The following is a 15,705-nucleotide window of genomic DNA, read 5'->3' as shown; positions in this document are numbered from 1 at the left end:
CTACTTTCAGGTTCTGACTATAGTTTTTGGTTGAGAAGTTCATCTTGCTAGGAAGGAGGGTGTGAATGTGGACTTAGTTTAGACTCTTTTTCTAAGTAGGAGTGACCTGGAGCATTTGTGATCTCAGGCAAAGTCATGGCCTCGTTAGCCTTTGAAGGAGGTGAGAAAACAGGGCAGTGCGCTCATCGTGTATTTCCTTTGAGGAAAATGGTGTTTGAGGATCAATCATCTAAAAGCATCTGACATGGAACTTGCTAAATTACCAACAAAGCAAAAAAGTTACTTGATTCAGAATATTTCATTTTGAGCAATTTTCATGTAACACAATTACAGGTCAGCATTACTGTATTGAAATACGGGCAATTAGAATATCTGAAGCTTCATCTCATATTTAATACACCATCACGAGAAAATCACTGAGGATGTTCCCGGGACACTGAGTTCAACATCATCGTACCCAGGGTCCCCTTTCTCCCCCTGGAGCAGCCAGGGGCTCTCTTCTCCTTCCCCAGGGTTAGCTTCCTCTCTAGAGACGTTTAGAAAAGAGTCTGAAAGAGGAAAGAGAAATATGATTAGAACTGAGACAAGGGGACCAGACAGTGTGGTGGAAGCGAGTTAAGCGTGTGGTGATGACAAAGCATCCCTGGGACCCAGGTGTGGGAAGGAGGCTCAGGCTATTCCGCATCAGTTACAGTGAGGATGGATCCCGACTGTCCTCTCAGATCCAGTCCATGTGGTTTCTGGGGCCTCAATTCACGTGGAAATCCTGCATCACAGGAGACCTGTGCTCACACAGGAGCTCTGGGAAGACCTGCCTCCGAGCTACACAATCAGCAAGGAGATGCCCAAGAATGGTAAAGATCATAACAATGAATTTAAATGTTCTCCTCTCACAACAGACAGATGTGAAATCACAATGAGAGGGAGAGTGGAGAAGGGAAAACCTGTGTTCCTCAATCACAAACCAGTTCTGCTCTTAGTTGACTTGACTCCTGTTCCCAAATGTACACAAATACTATAACAGAGCCACAGAGGACCCTCCCCAGGGACCACATGGGCCCTCAGATGGGGAGAAATGTTTTTCTCCAGAGAATGAGTGTCTTCTCTCAGCTACTGAAACGTCTGGAGCAAATTAGACTTCAGCTGACCTCAAACTCTGAGTCCATGACCCACCAAATTGGCTTAATGTTAAGGCCACTGTGTATCATAGATTTGTACATGTTAGTGCTGACATATAAACAGAGCTCATCTTGGATTATCAGAATGCCTCACAAATTCAATACTGCAGTACATTTTTTAAAATCTCTAGCTACCTTTCATGTATAAGACAGCACAGAGGTGTTATCAAAACACTTGTTCTATTTTGGATATTGTACATATGCTCAATTAATCTATGTTTTCTTTTCCTTTTGGCCACTGAGCAATGCTTGTTGGATCTTTGTTGCTTGACCAGGGATTGAACTCAGGTTCCAGCAGTGAAAGTGCAGAGTCCTAACCACTGATTTGTCAGGAAATGCCCTAATCTGTAAATTCTAATGCAAGCATATCACATAATTTATGTTGTAGTATGGAGACATAAATGCCAAAAGTAGAGTGATTACTCACTCCCAAGGAGTATGACACCATTAAAGGCAGCATATGGTTGAGAAGTGAAGTGTTAGTCACTCAGTCATGTCCAACTCTTTGTGACCTTATGGACTACAGCCCACCAGGTTCCTCTGTCGATGGGGTTCTCCAGGTAAGAATACTGGAGTGGGTTGCCATTCCCTTCTCCAAGGGATCTTCTCATCTGGTGATCAAACCAAGGTTTCCTGCACTGCAGGCAGATTCTTTACCATCTGAGCCATCGAATGCATGAGATTACCCTAAAGCAAAACTCTAGAGAAGCTGGGAATTGAGAAGCTCAAATTCACCCTTTCCAGGACAGAAAGAAAAGATTGCAGGAGATCAGCTAACACCACTCACCTGTCTGAGAGGACCTGATCCCATCTTCCTTCTCTAGGAGCACTTCCTCTTCCCTCCTCTGTGAAGCAGGAGGAACCCCAAGCACTGGTACCTCTTCAGCATCGTCGTAATCCTCACCAGGGGCATCAGTCCTCTGATCTGGGGCTTCCAAGGGCAGAGCAGGGGTCAGATGATACCAAAGTAAGTGGGTTGGTCTGGGAAATGACTAAGATCTCTTCTGACCCAGAGTTTCTGAGCTGCTAAATAGAGGCACATTGTTTCAAAAGATTTTTTTTTCTCTAAGATCATGTTTCAGTTTGAAGTGTCCATAAACCAAAACATGATTTTACACATCTTTCTCAAAGCAACTTATACCATTGAGCATTACTAAACTATTACTAAACTATTTTGATAAATTGTGCTTTACAGATGTTATTTTAAAAAACATTGTGTGCCTGTTGTGATTCTGGACACAGAGAGCCCAGCCCCAATGTGAGACATCACAGAACGGCCAGAGAAGGGGAAGGACGGACCCCATCTGGACACAAGAGATGACTCTGGTCCATCAGATGAAGACTGTTCCCCTTGCATCTCATCTCCATGAGGGAAACTCTCCTTCCCAAATCCCAGCTGAGGCAGATCCACCTCTATTACCTCGAGCAGACCTGAAGTCATTGTTGTCCTCACCATCTGACAGGAAGGCTAATGTGGAGACAAACATCACAGAACACACAGAATGACCCTCCCCACACTCACGGGACCTGTGTTAAGGCTGGGAAGGGACAGACCTAGCCCCTGCAGTGTAGCCGGGGGGTTTTTAGGGCTCTGAAAGTCCATCCTACGACTTTATAGGAGCTGCCTCTGTGAGAATGGGGCATGCGTTGGGTCTGAAGACACCGAGAAGACCCTCACAGCCAGTGGGTGGTGACAACCAAAGGTCCCAGGAGGGCAGACAGAGACACCCACCTGGGATGCCCAGAAGACCCTCCTGAGTCACAAGGTAATCGAGCTCCTCATACACAGCTTCAGCAAGAGCATCTTCATAGCTGGATAAGGCTGAGAGATCCCCTAGAAGGTCAGAGAAGCCGCCCCAGACACCCCAATCCAGCCAGCCCATCTTCATCTCCCAGTGCTCACATGGGGCTTGCCAAGGCCTCGGCTTAACCTCCCACCCCATGCCCCATGTCAGCACCTTCTCCCCTGTCTGACCTGAATCCACAGCTCAGCCCTGACTCTATTTGGTCTCATAGGAGAGGCCATGGCTTATGAGAGTTCACACCCCAGTCCTAAGAACCTCTGTATACTCAGCCCTAAGAGTTTATCACAGAGCACATGGAGTTCTGCAACTCAGAACAGAGACCTGGCCCAGGTTCCCCTCCTCACACCTGCCCCATCTCCTGCGTGCACACACTCTCTCTGGTCCCCAGTTCCCTCTGCAGCCCACCTCTGCGCTCTGCTCTCCATCTGAGCAGCTGAGTCACCAGGATGACGAGAACCAGGAAGAGAAGGGACCCCAGGATGAGGCAGAGGACCCCAGGCAGGGAGAAGATGCCAGGGAGGGGATTTGAGGTTGTTCTGGCCCCTAGGAGAACAAGGCAAGTGGGTGTGGAGAAGGTCACGTAGAGGCACAGAGAAACCCCCTGTGCCAGCATTTCCAGGGAGCTCTGGACAATGGCGTCCCAGCCTCAGACACAGGTGCACTGACAGTGACTGGGGTCCTCCAGGTATTGTCCTGAGATGAGTCTCCTCCACTCCAGCTGAGGCAGAGCTGGGGAGTCAGGGAGATGCCCTGCGAAGAAAGCCTCTGAGGACCCGGCTCAACCCCTCTCTTTGGGCTTCAGGAAACAAGGCGTCAAACAGTCCTGCAACCCGCGCCTCAGTGATGAGGATCAACACTCAGGTGTGAGAACCTTAGAATCTGCACCATGGGAACCAGACTCACTTGGATCCTGGGCATGAGAACCTTCTGACCCCAGGAACCAAGGCAGGGGATTTCCCCAAAGTAATGCCCCAGATCCTCCCCATCAGTGAGGGCTCCTCAGGCTCTTCCTCTCCTGAGCTGTCAGAGAGCCCACAGAGTATTTGAGAGTATTTGAGTATTCTCCCCTGCCCATGGATGGACCACAGTACCTGCTGTATTTGGGGGCAACGTTTTCCTTGCACCTAAAGAGAAAAACAGCAGATTGGAGGAGAGTAATTGACCAGAATGCAGGGCAGTCCATTTTTCCCTCCTGAGCCTGAAATCACCCCTCAGTCTCCACAACACCAGTGTCCAGTCTTCCCAGCTCTCCCGCCCTAGATCAGAGCCTCAGCACCCAGACACTGTCTCAATACAAACTCTGCACCACTCCCAGGCCAGCCCACTGCCCCCGCGATGCCCCAGCTCATCCAGAGTGGACCCCGAGCCCCTCACTCACCAGAGCACCTCACACCAGCATCCTCCTCATGCTTACAGTCACTCTGCCCCCAGGGCTCTGCAGCACAGTCCCACAGGGAGGACTCCCAGCCCTCGCACTGCACCTTGTCCAGCCAGATGCTCCCATTTCCAGGGCCAAACATGGTGGCCTGCACGGCTTCGAGGTCCTGGCCACAGCCCAGCTGCTGACATACCACCTCGGCCTCTGCCAGACTCCAGGAGTCATCGCACACGGTGCCCCAGGAGCCGCTGTGCCAGCCTCCACCCGCCCTGAGCACTCGCTGTCTCCTCCCCTGAGCCGGAGCTTCTCCCTGTCTGAAAAGGCAGCAGCCCTTCCTGTGACTGCCCTGGTGGGAGGAAGGAGCCCCTGGGAGCCACAGGGGAGGGGGCGGGGCTGACGTACCTGTGCAGGGGGCAGCAGTTGGACAGCTCTTGGGTCTTCTTCCTGCAGAAACAATGACGGGAAGCTCTGCATCAGGGACAGCTGTGGGACAGCTGTTCCCATACATGAGTAACTAAGGGTTTTTTTGTCACAGTCAAATGACAAGAGACAACAGAACCTTCATCATTTACTTGACTGAGAAGGTCGCTGCATCTTATCATCAGCTGATATTACTTTATCTAATTAGCAATTTACCAGACTCCACTTTCCATAACAAAAGGAAACAGACACAGAGACAAATATAAACATACACCTACATTTTGCAGACTCAACCAAAGCCCATCAATTAGATTTGAAAATATAAAATCTTACTAACAACATCTTACATGGTTGGGATTGACACAGAAACAGACAGTAAGTCACCTGCACACGAGATGTAGGCTTCCTCCTTGGAGAGCATGAGTTGTAATTCCAAGGGTCAGAAGGACACTGCCAGAGAGAGGTGTCAGTTTTCCGACACTGGATTCCATCTACCCACTGTGGTCTAGAACCTTCTCTAAGAGCAACAGAAGAGTTGAGACTTCCACTGTTCCCACAGCCAAGCTGTCTGCAGATCATGGACACAGTGATGTCTTCCATGGGGCTGCGGCAGACACTGCCCCAGGTCCCGTTGTAGAAAACTTCCAGCCACCCAGCACACTCCTGGTCCTCACTCACCATCCTGAGGGCCAGGAACTCTGAGATTGAAAGGGAGGGGATGGGACAGAGTGAGCATTCCACTCAGTGCTCTGGGTTTTCCTCTCCCCCAGAAGTTGTGACCATACATCCTTGACTCAGTGGAGGAGATGCCCACTGGGTGACAAGACTGACTTTTGCCTCCCTTTCAGCTGACTTTGAACATTAATGTCTGTACATCTATTTCTACCACAACAATGTAGATATGAACAGAGAGCATCACCAACTTGGGCACCTGCAGTGACAGGAGCTGATTCCTGCTTCCTGACAAAACTTCTAAAAGAACGGAATGTGATGTGGATAGTGAAGTGGTCGGCAGAATAACGGACCCCCAGAGATGTCCATAGCCTAATCCCAGAACCTGTGATATGTTACCTTACATTTTGAAAGAGACTTTACAGATGTGATTAATAAGGACCTTGGGATGGAGAGATAGAGCTCAAATATTGAAGATTAACTATGTGAGCCCCGCCTAACACATCTTTAAACTCACTACATTGAGAAATGCATCGTCTTTCCCAGCTCCAGTCAAAGGGAAATGTGAGTGAGGGAGAACGGTTGGAAGAGGCACTGTTGTCTGAAGAAGAATAAAGAGGGCTCTGAGCCAAGAAATGAGACCACACAGAAACCACAAAAGGCTGGGAAAGGAGTCCTCCCAGAGACTCCAGGAAGAATATAGCCCTGTGGACACTGGGATGTTGGCCCATGGAGACTCTCTTCAGACTCCTAGCAAACAGAACTGTTGAGGAAAATTCTGAGCTTTCGCTATGCCAGGCTCCTCTGTCCATGGGATTCTCAGGCAAGAATAATGGAATGGGTTGTCATATCCTCCTCCAGGGGATCTTCCTAACCCAGGGACTGAACCCACATCTCTTACATGTCCTGCTTTGGCAGGCAAGTTATTTACCACTAGGGCAACTTGGGAAGCCCAGGATTTCAAGATATTACTACCACAAGTAACTGCAGAATGAGCCCTGCTTTCAAGTATTAACTGTAAGAAATGGCTCTGTCAGGAAACACTGGTGAGAAGAAAGGACCAGAACCTCAGCTGATGCAGAAGGAAGTGAAAGCACCTCGTTTTCACATTTACTGGAAAGACAGGCTCCACGGGAGGAAGCCTCCTACTCTGGTCCTTTCAACATCTCTCCATCAGGGCTCAGATTCCCGTCCTCCAGGGCCCCACCCCTGCCCCAGAATGTGGACAGAGTGTAGTACAGACCTGAGCAGATGACCCCCGCGTCCTCCTTGTGTCTGCAGTCGTGCTGCCCCCAGCCCCGGGAAGGGCACCTCCACACGTGAGACTCATTTCCTGTACAGTTCAGGTCGTCCAGCCAGATAGGCCCTGATCCTGCCCCAAAGTGAGCAAACCTCGTGGCGCTGAGGGCTTCTCCACAGCCCAGCTGCCTGCACACCACGCGGGCATCGTCCAGGTCCCAGCCGTCATCACAGATGGTGCCCCAGGAGCCCTGGTCAAGGATCTCCACTCTCCCGGCGCAGGGACCGCCCCCGTCCACCAGGCGGAGCTGCCTGCTGTCTGAGGAGAGAGAAATGGGACAATGGGGCGGTGACGGGGTTGTAAAGAGTCTTCTCTTCTGTGGGACCCTCACCTGAGCAGTAGGGGGCGCTCTCCTCTGAGGCTGCAGAGCCTGCTGGTTCTGACAGGGAGTCATTGCACTGGGCAGCGCCTGGGTTTGGTTTCCTGAAGAAACAGCAATGATCAGGGTGTTGGTGATTGAAAAACAGGAAACTGAATTAAACTAAATAATGACAAGCAGTGGGGTCTGAGAAGAAAAATGTGACATAGCAGTTTTTGCACTTTAGTTGCTCAGTAGTTTCCAACTCTTTTTGACTCTATGGAGTGTAGCACTCCAGGCTCCTCTGTCCATGGGATTCTCGAGGCAAGAATACTGGGATGGATTGACATTTCTTTCTCCAGGGGATCTTCCCCAACGAGGAATCGAAATGTCATCTCCTGTATTTCCTGTATTTCCTGTATTGGCCAGCAGATTCTTTACCACTGAGCCTTTGGGGAAACCTAGGTTAACATAGCTGTAAAATTTTCATAACTGTAGTGTTCGCCTTCGCTATGAAGAGTTCTGCTTCTGACAGTGCCGCAATTTTTGTCTCTAGCACTAAGAATGAGTTAAATAATTTCTATCCCTAAAGTGAAAGTGAAGTCATTCAGTTGTGTCTGACTCTGCGACTCCATGGACTGCAGCCTACCAGGCTCCTCCATCCATGGGATTCTCCAGGTAAGAGTACTGGAGTGCGGTGCCATTTCTTTCTCCAGGGGATCTTCCCGACCCAGGGATCAAACCCAGGTCTCCCACATTGCAGGCAGAGCCCCCAGAGAAGCCCCAAATCTGTCTGTCCCCAAATCTACCCCTAAATAGAAGAAGCAAAATAAAACACTTTCTGAAGTATTTCTACAATTTGTCATCTACAGTGTCTGCATTTTAAAAAAATATTTATTGAAAATAGATCTCATAAGAAACCAAGAGGAAATGTAGACATTAGAAACAATTCCCCAGGATACTTGGCTACTAGAGTTACTTGACAGAGAATTTAAAGAGGCTTGATTAAGGTGCCCACGGAATTAACTGAGAAAATGCACACCCTGATGGAAAAGAACAAATAATGCTAACAACAACAACAACAACAAAAATAAATTAAAATTCTAGAGCTGAAAAACTTACTAGTTGAAATTAAGAACTAAAGAAAGAGCGTATCAGCACATTAGCTCAGCATAAGGGAGAATCAATAAAGTCCAAGGTCATAGGACAAACACACCTCTATTTAGAAGTGCAGGCCACACAGTAAGTGTCCCAATTACACTGCTGTATAACAAATTATAAAAACAGCCTCTGAAGATATATATATATATATATATATATACCCACACTCTTCATTTTCTTAAGTCTTCCTGGGTCAGTTATTTGAGAAAGACTCAACTTGGCAGTTGTGTCTTGGGATCTTTCATGTAGTTGCATTTGGATGTCCTCTGAGGTTGAAGTCAGCTGAGGACTTGACTGAACTTTGGTTAATAAAGAAATATCTTGAATTATTTTAGGGATAAAAGGACATCATGACTGCAGCCCAATTCAGAAAGACTTTACATATTTATGGAGAAATGGGGCAGGAGGGGGACAGAGAGAGAGAGAGAAAGAGAGGAAGATTACAGTAAAATACTAATATTGGGAGATCCAGGTAAAAGACATCTGGGAATTTTTATATTATTTTTGCAACTTTCAAGTCTCAAATTAGGTCAAAATAAAAAAATTAAAAGGTGAAAATAAGTCAGAAAGAATTCCTAGGATACTTCCACTAAAAGAAATAAAAATAATTTCAAAAATGTGAAACACCTAGGAGAAAATCTAGTAAAAGATGGGCAAAACCTCTGATAGACCTAACTGAATGGAGGGATATGTCATGTCAATGAATTGGGAGACTCAAAATTGTCAAAGTCAATCATCCTCAAATTTCTGGTAGATTAAATATAATCTCAATCAATATACAGTTATGAAGTTTCTTTTGGTGAAAAATAACAAACTAATGTCAAAATTTTTTTAAACATAAAAGGCCAAGAATGACCAACACAGTTGGAAAGAAGAGCAACAAAGTTAGTTAATATAAAGAAACTCTTTTAAATTAAAATTACCCAATCTTACTATAAAATTACAATAATTAAGAAAATATAGTATTTGTGCAAGGATAGACAAATGATACACTGGAATAGAACAGAGAGTCTAAAAAAGGCTTAGACACATATGCCCTTCTCCTTATGGCAAAGGTGGCACACAGTGGAGACAAAAATATTTTCAGAAAATGATTCTGAGTCAATTAGATGTCAATATGAAACTTGACCCTTAACTTATATAGATGTCAATCTCAGAAGGAATATACAAATATATGCAAGAGAAAAATAAACTTCTATAAGATACTACTGAAGAATGTTTTTATGGTCTTGGAGTAAGCAAAGCTCTTTTCAAAAGGATTTAAGAAGTACTAAATATACTGGGAAAAACTAGTAAGTTATATTTCCTCAAGATTAAGAACTTCACTCATCTAAGGACATGGTACCATTAAGAAAATGAAAATAAAAGACCAAGGATTAAATAAATAGCATAGTTTTCACCCAAAGTCATTGTCATGGTAAGTTGTGGCATCATATTTGTAATAGTCAAGGACAGAAAACAATTCAACTCTCTACCATCAGTCAAATGGATCAGTATATTGTCATGTGATCATTCAAAGAACTACTCTACAGTAATAAAAATGAATAGTCAGCTGCTATAAACAACATCATGAGTGAATCCCAAACGTAATGTTGCGTCAAAGAAGTGAGACACCCAAGAAACATACTGCATGATTTTATATAAAGTTCAAAAATCAATAAAATATCCTATGGTTGTTATTGTTGTTGTCCAACTGCCCAGTCATGTCCAACCTTTGTGACCCCATGGACTGCAGCATGCCAGGCCTCCCTGTCCCTCACCGTCTCCTGGAGTTTGCCCAAGTTCATGTTCATTGCATCAGTAATGCCATCCAGCCATCTCATCCTCTGACACCCTCTTCTCCTTCTGCCCTCAATCCTTCCTAGATTCAGAGACTTTCCCAATGAGTCATCTATCCACATCAGAAGACCAAAATACTGGAACTTCAGCTTCAGCATCAGTCTTTCCAGTGAATATTCTATGGTAGTAGAAGTTAAACTGTTTTCACTGGAGAGGACACAGGACATAGTAACTGGGAGGCAACAGTGACTCTGTAGTGCTGGGTGTGTTCTCTTGGCTTATCTGGGTTGGGGATCATGACTGAGGTCTACACTTATTGCTGGTGCATCATTTTCTATGATTATTTGTAAATAATAATGCTGCTTAAAAATATATTATTCCCCTTCACCCTTCTTGCCCTGACCTGAAAAATGAATGAACAATGAGAGAAAGCATATTTCACCATGAAATATCTAATTTTTGAAGCCATGTTTCCTTCACTTTCTGCTCTTGGGAACATTTCACTCCGTGAGTACCAGTAGCCTCCCCCCTGCTGCCCTTACCTGAGCAGATCACATAGGCCGTGTTGCCATAGGAATAGTCAGGACCACCCAGGGCAGTCACAGGGCACGTCCATAAGAAGGACTCAGCCCCCGAGCAGTGAAATCGGACTGTTGAGATATGATCTCCTCCTTCTACAAACTGTGGTCCTCTAGGGGTGGAGATGGCGACTCCACAGCCGAGCTGACGACAGACAACATTGGCATTGGCCAGACTCCAGTGGGAGGCACAGAGTGCTCTCCATCGTCCAGAAATATTCATCTCCACCTGCCCCTCACACTGAGAGGAGCCGTTTGTCATGAGCCGGACTTCTGCATACACTGGTAGAAGAAGACAGGATGTCAGCAAAATCTCATTTAAAAAAAAAAAAACCTGAACAGAGAAGAGGGAGGAAAAACAAAAAGTTGAACACAGTGTGCAGGGAGGTTAAGTCCTGACCTGCATCTCACCTGAACAGACAACCTGAGCAGCTCCACTGTGGTGACAAGTGCCCCCTGGACAGGGCACTCTGGGGCAGGACCAGAGGTTAGGCTCCTCCCCCTCACACCTGAACTCTTCAGCCCAGACCCGGCCATCTGACTCTCTGAAGGGCACATGTCCCAGGACAGACACAGCCTTGCTGCATCCCAGCTCTGCACAGATGACCTGCGCAGTGGGAAGTGTGAAGTTTCCATCAGACACTGGGGTCCAGTCTTCTCCAGAATACACTTCTACTCGCCCTGAGCAGGGTCCTTCTCCTCCAGCCAGACGCACAAATCCTAAGGGGAACAATCAACAGCAGCAACAAACCCTGTGACTATTCATAGTCCTTGCTTGGCATTGGAAACAGCACATCATAGGCAAGGATGTGAAAGTGTTTCATCTCTAGGAGTGGGGCATGGAGAGAGAATTTGACAATTATTGTCAGAATCGTATTAGTAATTTCATGAGCGAGTTTATGGAAAGAAACCCAGAAAAATTTGCAGTCATTAAGAACGTATATTTGGAGGTTGATTAGGATGAGAATTCCTCATCTAGGCACTTGGAAATGACAAGACCCAAGGAAACTACACTGCAGCAGGCATCAGACAAGCACAGAGCTGAACTAACTCAGAGTGAAGTAGTTTATGGGATTCAATAGTTTAGAGGACTAAGAGCCAGACAAGGTTAGAAGGCCATCTGAGATTTCTGGAGCTAGAATTCTGGCCAGTTTTCTCTCAGGAGCCAATAATCAAGTCACTGAAGACAGGGGACTTCATAGTGGGATATCTATTAATTCAGGCTAGACTGTAGACAGACTTATGGCTCACGGGAGGAAAGCTAGACATCATACCAAGTCTACAAGTCTATTATGATTTTTTTATATTATAACAAGCTTATTATGATTTCGGGACTTCCCTGGTGGCTCAGACGGTAAAGCGTCTGTCTACAATGTGGGAGACCTGGGTTTGATCCCTGAGTCGGGAAGACCCCCTGGAGAAGGAAATGACAATCCACTCCAGTACTATTGCCTCAAAAATCCCATGGACAGAGGAGCCTTGTAGGCTACAGTCCATGGGGTCGCAAAGAGTCAGATATGACTGAGTGACTTCACTTTCACATTATGACTTCACATATATTTCTCATAATTCTTGACGGTGAAAGATTCCCAGGATTTCTTAGGTGACTTGATTGTGAAAAGAAGTTGTCCATAGATGAGTTTGAATAGATGAGTTAAGAAAGTTCAGAGAGCCATAGAAGAGGGAGGGGCTGGTCCTAGCCATCTTTCTTGAAAGCCTAGGATTTATCAAGGGAGAGAATGAGATTTCAGTGGGAGTATGCAAATCAGCTGAGTTTGATTACTTTCTACTAGACATGGGGATCTAAGACATGGGAATCTTAGCAAATACTAAGAAATGATGATAATTTAATGTGTTTTAATCCTATATATATGCTAACTGCGTATTCCTTTCCTATTTGGATTCTTGAGAAATAGCTAGCATGCATTAAAAAAAAAAAGAGAGAGAGAGAGGGAGAGAAAGAGAGCAGAGAGCAAGCAAGCCATTTGTAATTTAGAGATTTCCAAATGCAAAAACTTCAATATGGATGAAGACAGACTTGAGGAAAATATTTTTGACAGATTTTATCCACTGTGCTCCTCCCATCTGGCCATCTAACCCTGCTACACTTTCCCATTTTACCCACACCAGACAAGAGAACAATCATAAAAGCTACAAATGGATGGAAAGGAGACTCTGAAAGGGAAGAACTTCTGTAGGAGTGGAGTGTGGGTGGGGTGTGTGGTAGGTTAAACTGGGAGTGGATGGAGTATAAAACTGAAAGAGATCAAACTCGTCTGATGGGGAGTTCAGTCACAGATCACTCTTTCTAATTAAATAATTTTTACTCAACACCTTGTTAGTTTCTGTATTAGTCCCACCAGATTATGAATTTAGAAAGAACAAATATTGCTTACATGTTATTGTAGATAGCCTGACACATGTTAGACTCTCAACTATATTCAGAATGAGTCTTATACACATCAGGATAGTCTCCCAAGACAAATTATTATTATTTCTTTTTTTACTTTATATTTGCTTTCAAATGGAAAAAATAAGTGTGGGAACATTGCAAGAAAATTTATGAACTAGAAGGATGATGTGAGGGGATAAGTTATTAAAAGTAATAAAACCAACCATGTTCTTATATAACAATAGAGAGAATGGGACAGAATATAAATATCTAACAGACACAAAGACATATACACACAGAAATTTAGTATTTGAAGAAGGTAATATTTTATATCATTAGAGAGGACAGACTGTTCAATAAATAGTGCTGAAACACTTTTTGGCCCCCATTTTCCAGGTTTAGTCCATTTGCAAAAGAAACATCAACCTGAGCCATAGGAGGGACCTCAGGGACCAGGCTGTCAGGAAAGGATTCTCTCTGCCCCTATGCCTGAGCCTGGGAGAGCCCTGATTTTCTGTATCTCAGCTTCTGCTTAGGGCCCTTTGTCCCAAAGGCTATCTCACTGTAATAACTTTGGGGCTGGATTTTATCCAGGGAACCACGAGAGCCTGAGGGACCAGGTAGATTTTCATCATTGTTCATGTAGATCACATCCTTACTTCTCTCCCTCTGACCAAGGTGGCCTCCTCTCTTCTCCCTGTAGCTGTGATGCATCTGCCTCCAGACCAACTCTCAGCCCTCTGACCTTCAGCCTGACCTGACCCTGGACCCTCTGGCTCCTCACCCATCTCTCTGGACTCCTACTGGCTTGACTGGAACAGAGTACTGTGTGGCCTGAGGTGTAGGAAATATCCTTGTTGGGTGAGGGATGTGGCCTCTCAGAGATCCACAAAGATCAAGTATCTTCCTGGAAGACCAGACCTGCCCTCGACCCTTTGGCTGCCCATTCTCCTCTGAGAGCCAGAGGGGATCAGCGTGACCTTTCCATCAAGGTGCAGCAAAGGCCAAGGAGAGTGCATCCCTAGAGGCCCAGAAATAGAACCTCTGATTGGGAAATGAAATGGAGAGAGAGAGGAGAGGCTACAAGGGAGTCATATCTGAATCCTCTGCAGAGGTCTGATGTTTAAGTAGGAGGATGTTACTTGAAGGTAATATTGAGAATCTATTTTCATGTGGTTTATTACAAATACAAGCACCTTTTTAGAGACTGTTATATTCAAGAATTTTGACCGATGTTGGGAATGTAAGTCACAATAAAACAATGCCCTTATCTTTTTAGAAGTGCAGGAGAAAAACAAGTAGACAGTTCAAAGCCCTCCAAAATGTTTATGAGAGACTTGGATAATCAAAGAAAGGGAAAATTGCCCTTCCAGAGGGCCATTTATTTATATGAATAGACTGCAACAAAGGCAAAATGAAACTTTGGTCAGATTTATCCTTGTCTGGTTTCTCTTGCTGTACAGACATCCTGTGTCCTTAGGTGCACGTAGCATCCTCCACACCACACCTGGACCTTCAGTGCTGCTCAGAGAACCCCACAGGTGACTTTGTCAGCTCCCATTGCCCTTCCATCCCTCCTAGCTATGATAACTCTCTTCCAGCTTCTTATTCCAGCTTGTCCCCTTACTTCTATTTCTAGCAAATAAACTCCCAATTGCAATTCTCTTATATCGCTGAAATCATCAGGTGTAAACTATATAATCTCTTACTATAAAACACAAAATCAGTATTTCATTGCCTCCACCTTTGATGTGTCAGTGCATGGCTAACGTGTTCTTTCAAAGATTTGGTTTATGCAGATGTTTTAAAAGAAAATATGGACAAAGAATCTTTTCTAATTACAATGGAAGGAGAAGCATTTCATCCACAGTTCTCTGGTTCTACCAGCCAAATGGCTGTGAATATTTACATTTAAATTTGTAAAGGAGACTTGAACTTTGGCATAAATCCATAAATTGCTTTCTGATTTGTTTAATGATGTCCCCTGTTCCTCCACTCCTACTGACCTAGTGCAAAATAGTGTATCATAGGGTAACTACAGAAACAACTCCACCCAGGGAGGTGGACCCTCATTCTTGTCCCCCCCTTATATGGGTTCACTGTGCAAAGAGGTCTGTGTGTGGTGATTTGCAAGTATTTCATTCTCCCAAAAATTATATAAAAATTATGAAGATCAATTATAATTGGAAATAATAGATTAAACTCTGTCAGGTAAGATCACTGGAGAATAAATATCAGAGACTGACAAGAGGAAAGTAGGAAGCCCATCCTCACAGATAAATGTGCCCTCAGGGAGGATGGGTAGATGTCTAGACCTCTATAACTCAGTCATCTTCTATCGTCAGGTGATCAGACACCAACTTCCTTGGGACTTTCTACTTCCTCAGCCCATGGACAATGCACTGACCGTACCTGAGCAAACGACCCCAGCATCCTCTGCATGACTACAGTCGTGCTGCCCCCAGCCCCGGGAAGGGCACCTCCACACGTGGCACTCCTTTCCTCCGCAGTTCAGTTCATCCAGCCAGATGGGCCCTGATCCCCGACCTAATTCAGCAAATTGCAAGGCACTGAGGGCTCCTCCACAGCCCAGCTGCCTGCACACCATGCGGGCATCGTCCAGGTCCCAGCCGTCATCACAGATGGTGCCCCAGGAGCCCTGGTCAAGGATCTCCACTCTCCTGGCGCAGGGACCGCCCCCGTCCACCAGGCGGAGCTGCCTGCTGTCTAAGAAGAGAGAAATG

The 15,705-nt window shown here is 45.5% G+C and overlaps 1 pseudogene across 1 annotated transcript in view; it reads right to left on the bottom strand.

The window, feature by feature from the left end:
- The window catches only part of LOC102185542, a 63,388-nt pseudogene continuing 48,045 nt past the window's right edge, over positions 363-15,705 (bottom strand). Inside the window, exons 8-21 of the transcript XR_001918146.1 lie at positions 15,374-15,688; positions 10,981-11,289; positions 10,534-10,851; positions 7,085-7,176; positions 6,697-7,011; positions 5,166-5,479; positions 4,764-4,805; positions 4,362-4,675; positions 4,075-4,107; positions 3,389-3,526; positions 2,911-3,000; positions 2,599-2,646; positions 1,966-2,109; positions 363-548 (exon numbers count right to left, since the gene is read on the bottom strand). The product of XR_001918146.1 is annotated as an antigen WC1.1-like (transcript). The remainder of the gene's footprint in view (positions 549-1,965; positions 2,110-2,598; positions 2,647-2,910; positions 3,001-3,388; positions 3,527-4,074; positions 4,108-4,361; positions 4,676-4,763; positions 4,806-5,165; positions 5,480-6,696; positions 7,012-7,084; positions 7,177-10,533; positions 10,852-10,980; positions 11,290-15,373; positions 15,689-15,705) is intronic.

The sequence above is a fragment of the Capra hircus genome, chromosome 5, assembly GCF_001704415.2.
Source record: "Capra hircus breed San Clemente chromosome 5, ASM170441v1, whole genome shotgun sequence".
NCBI lineage: Eukaryota > Metazoa > Chordata > Mammalia > Artiodactyla > Bovidae > Capra > Capra hircus.
The sequence above is the reverse complement of the archived record's forward strand: the minus strand, read 5'-3'. Positions and strand labels throughout refer to the sequence as shown.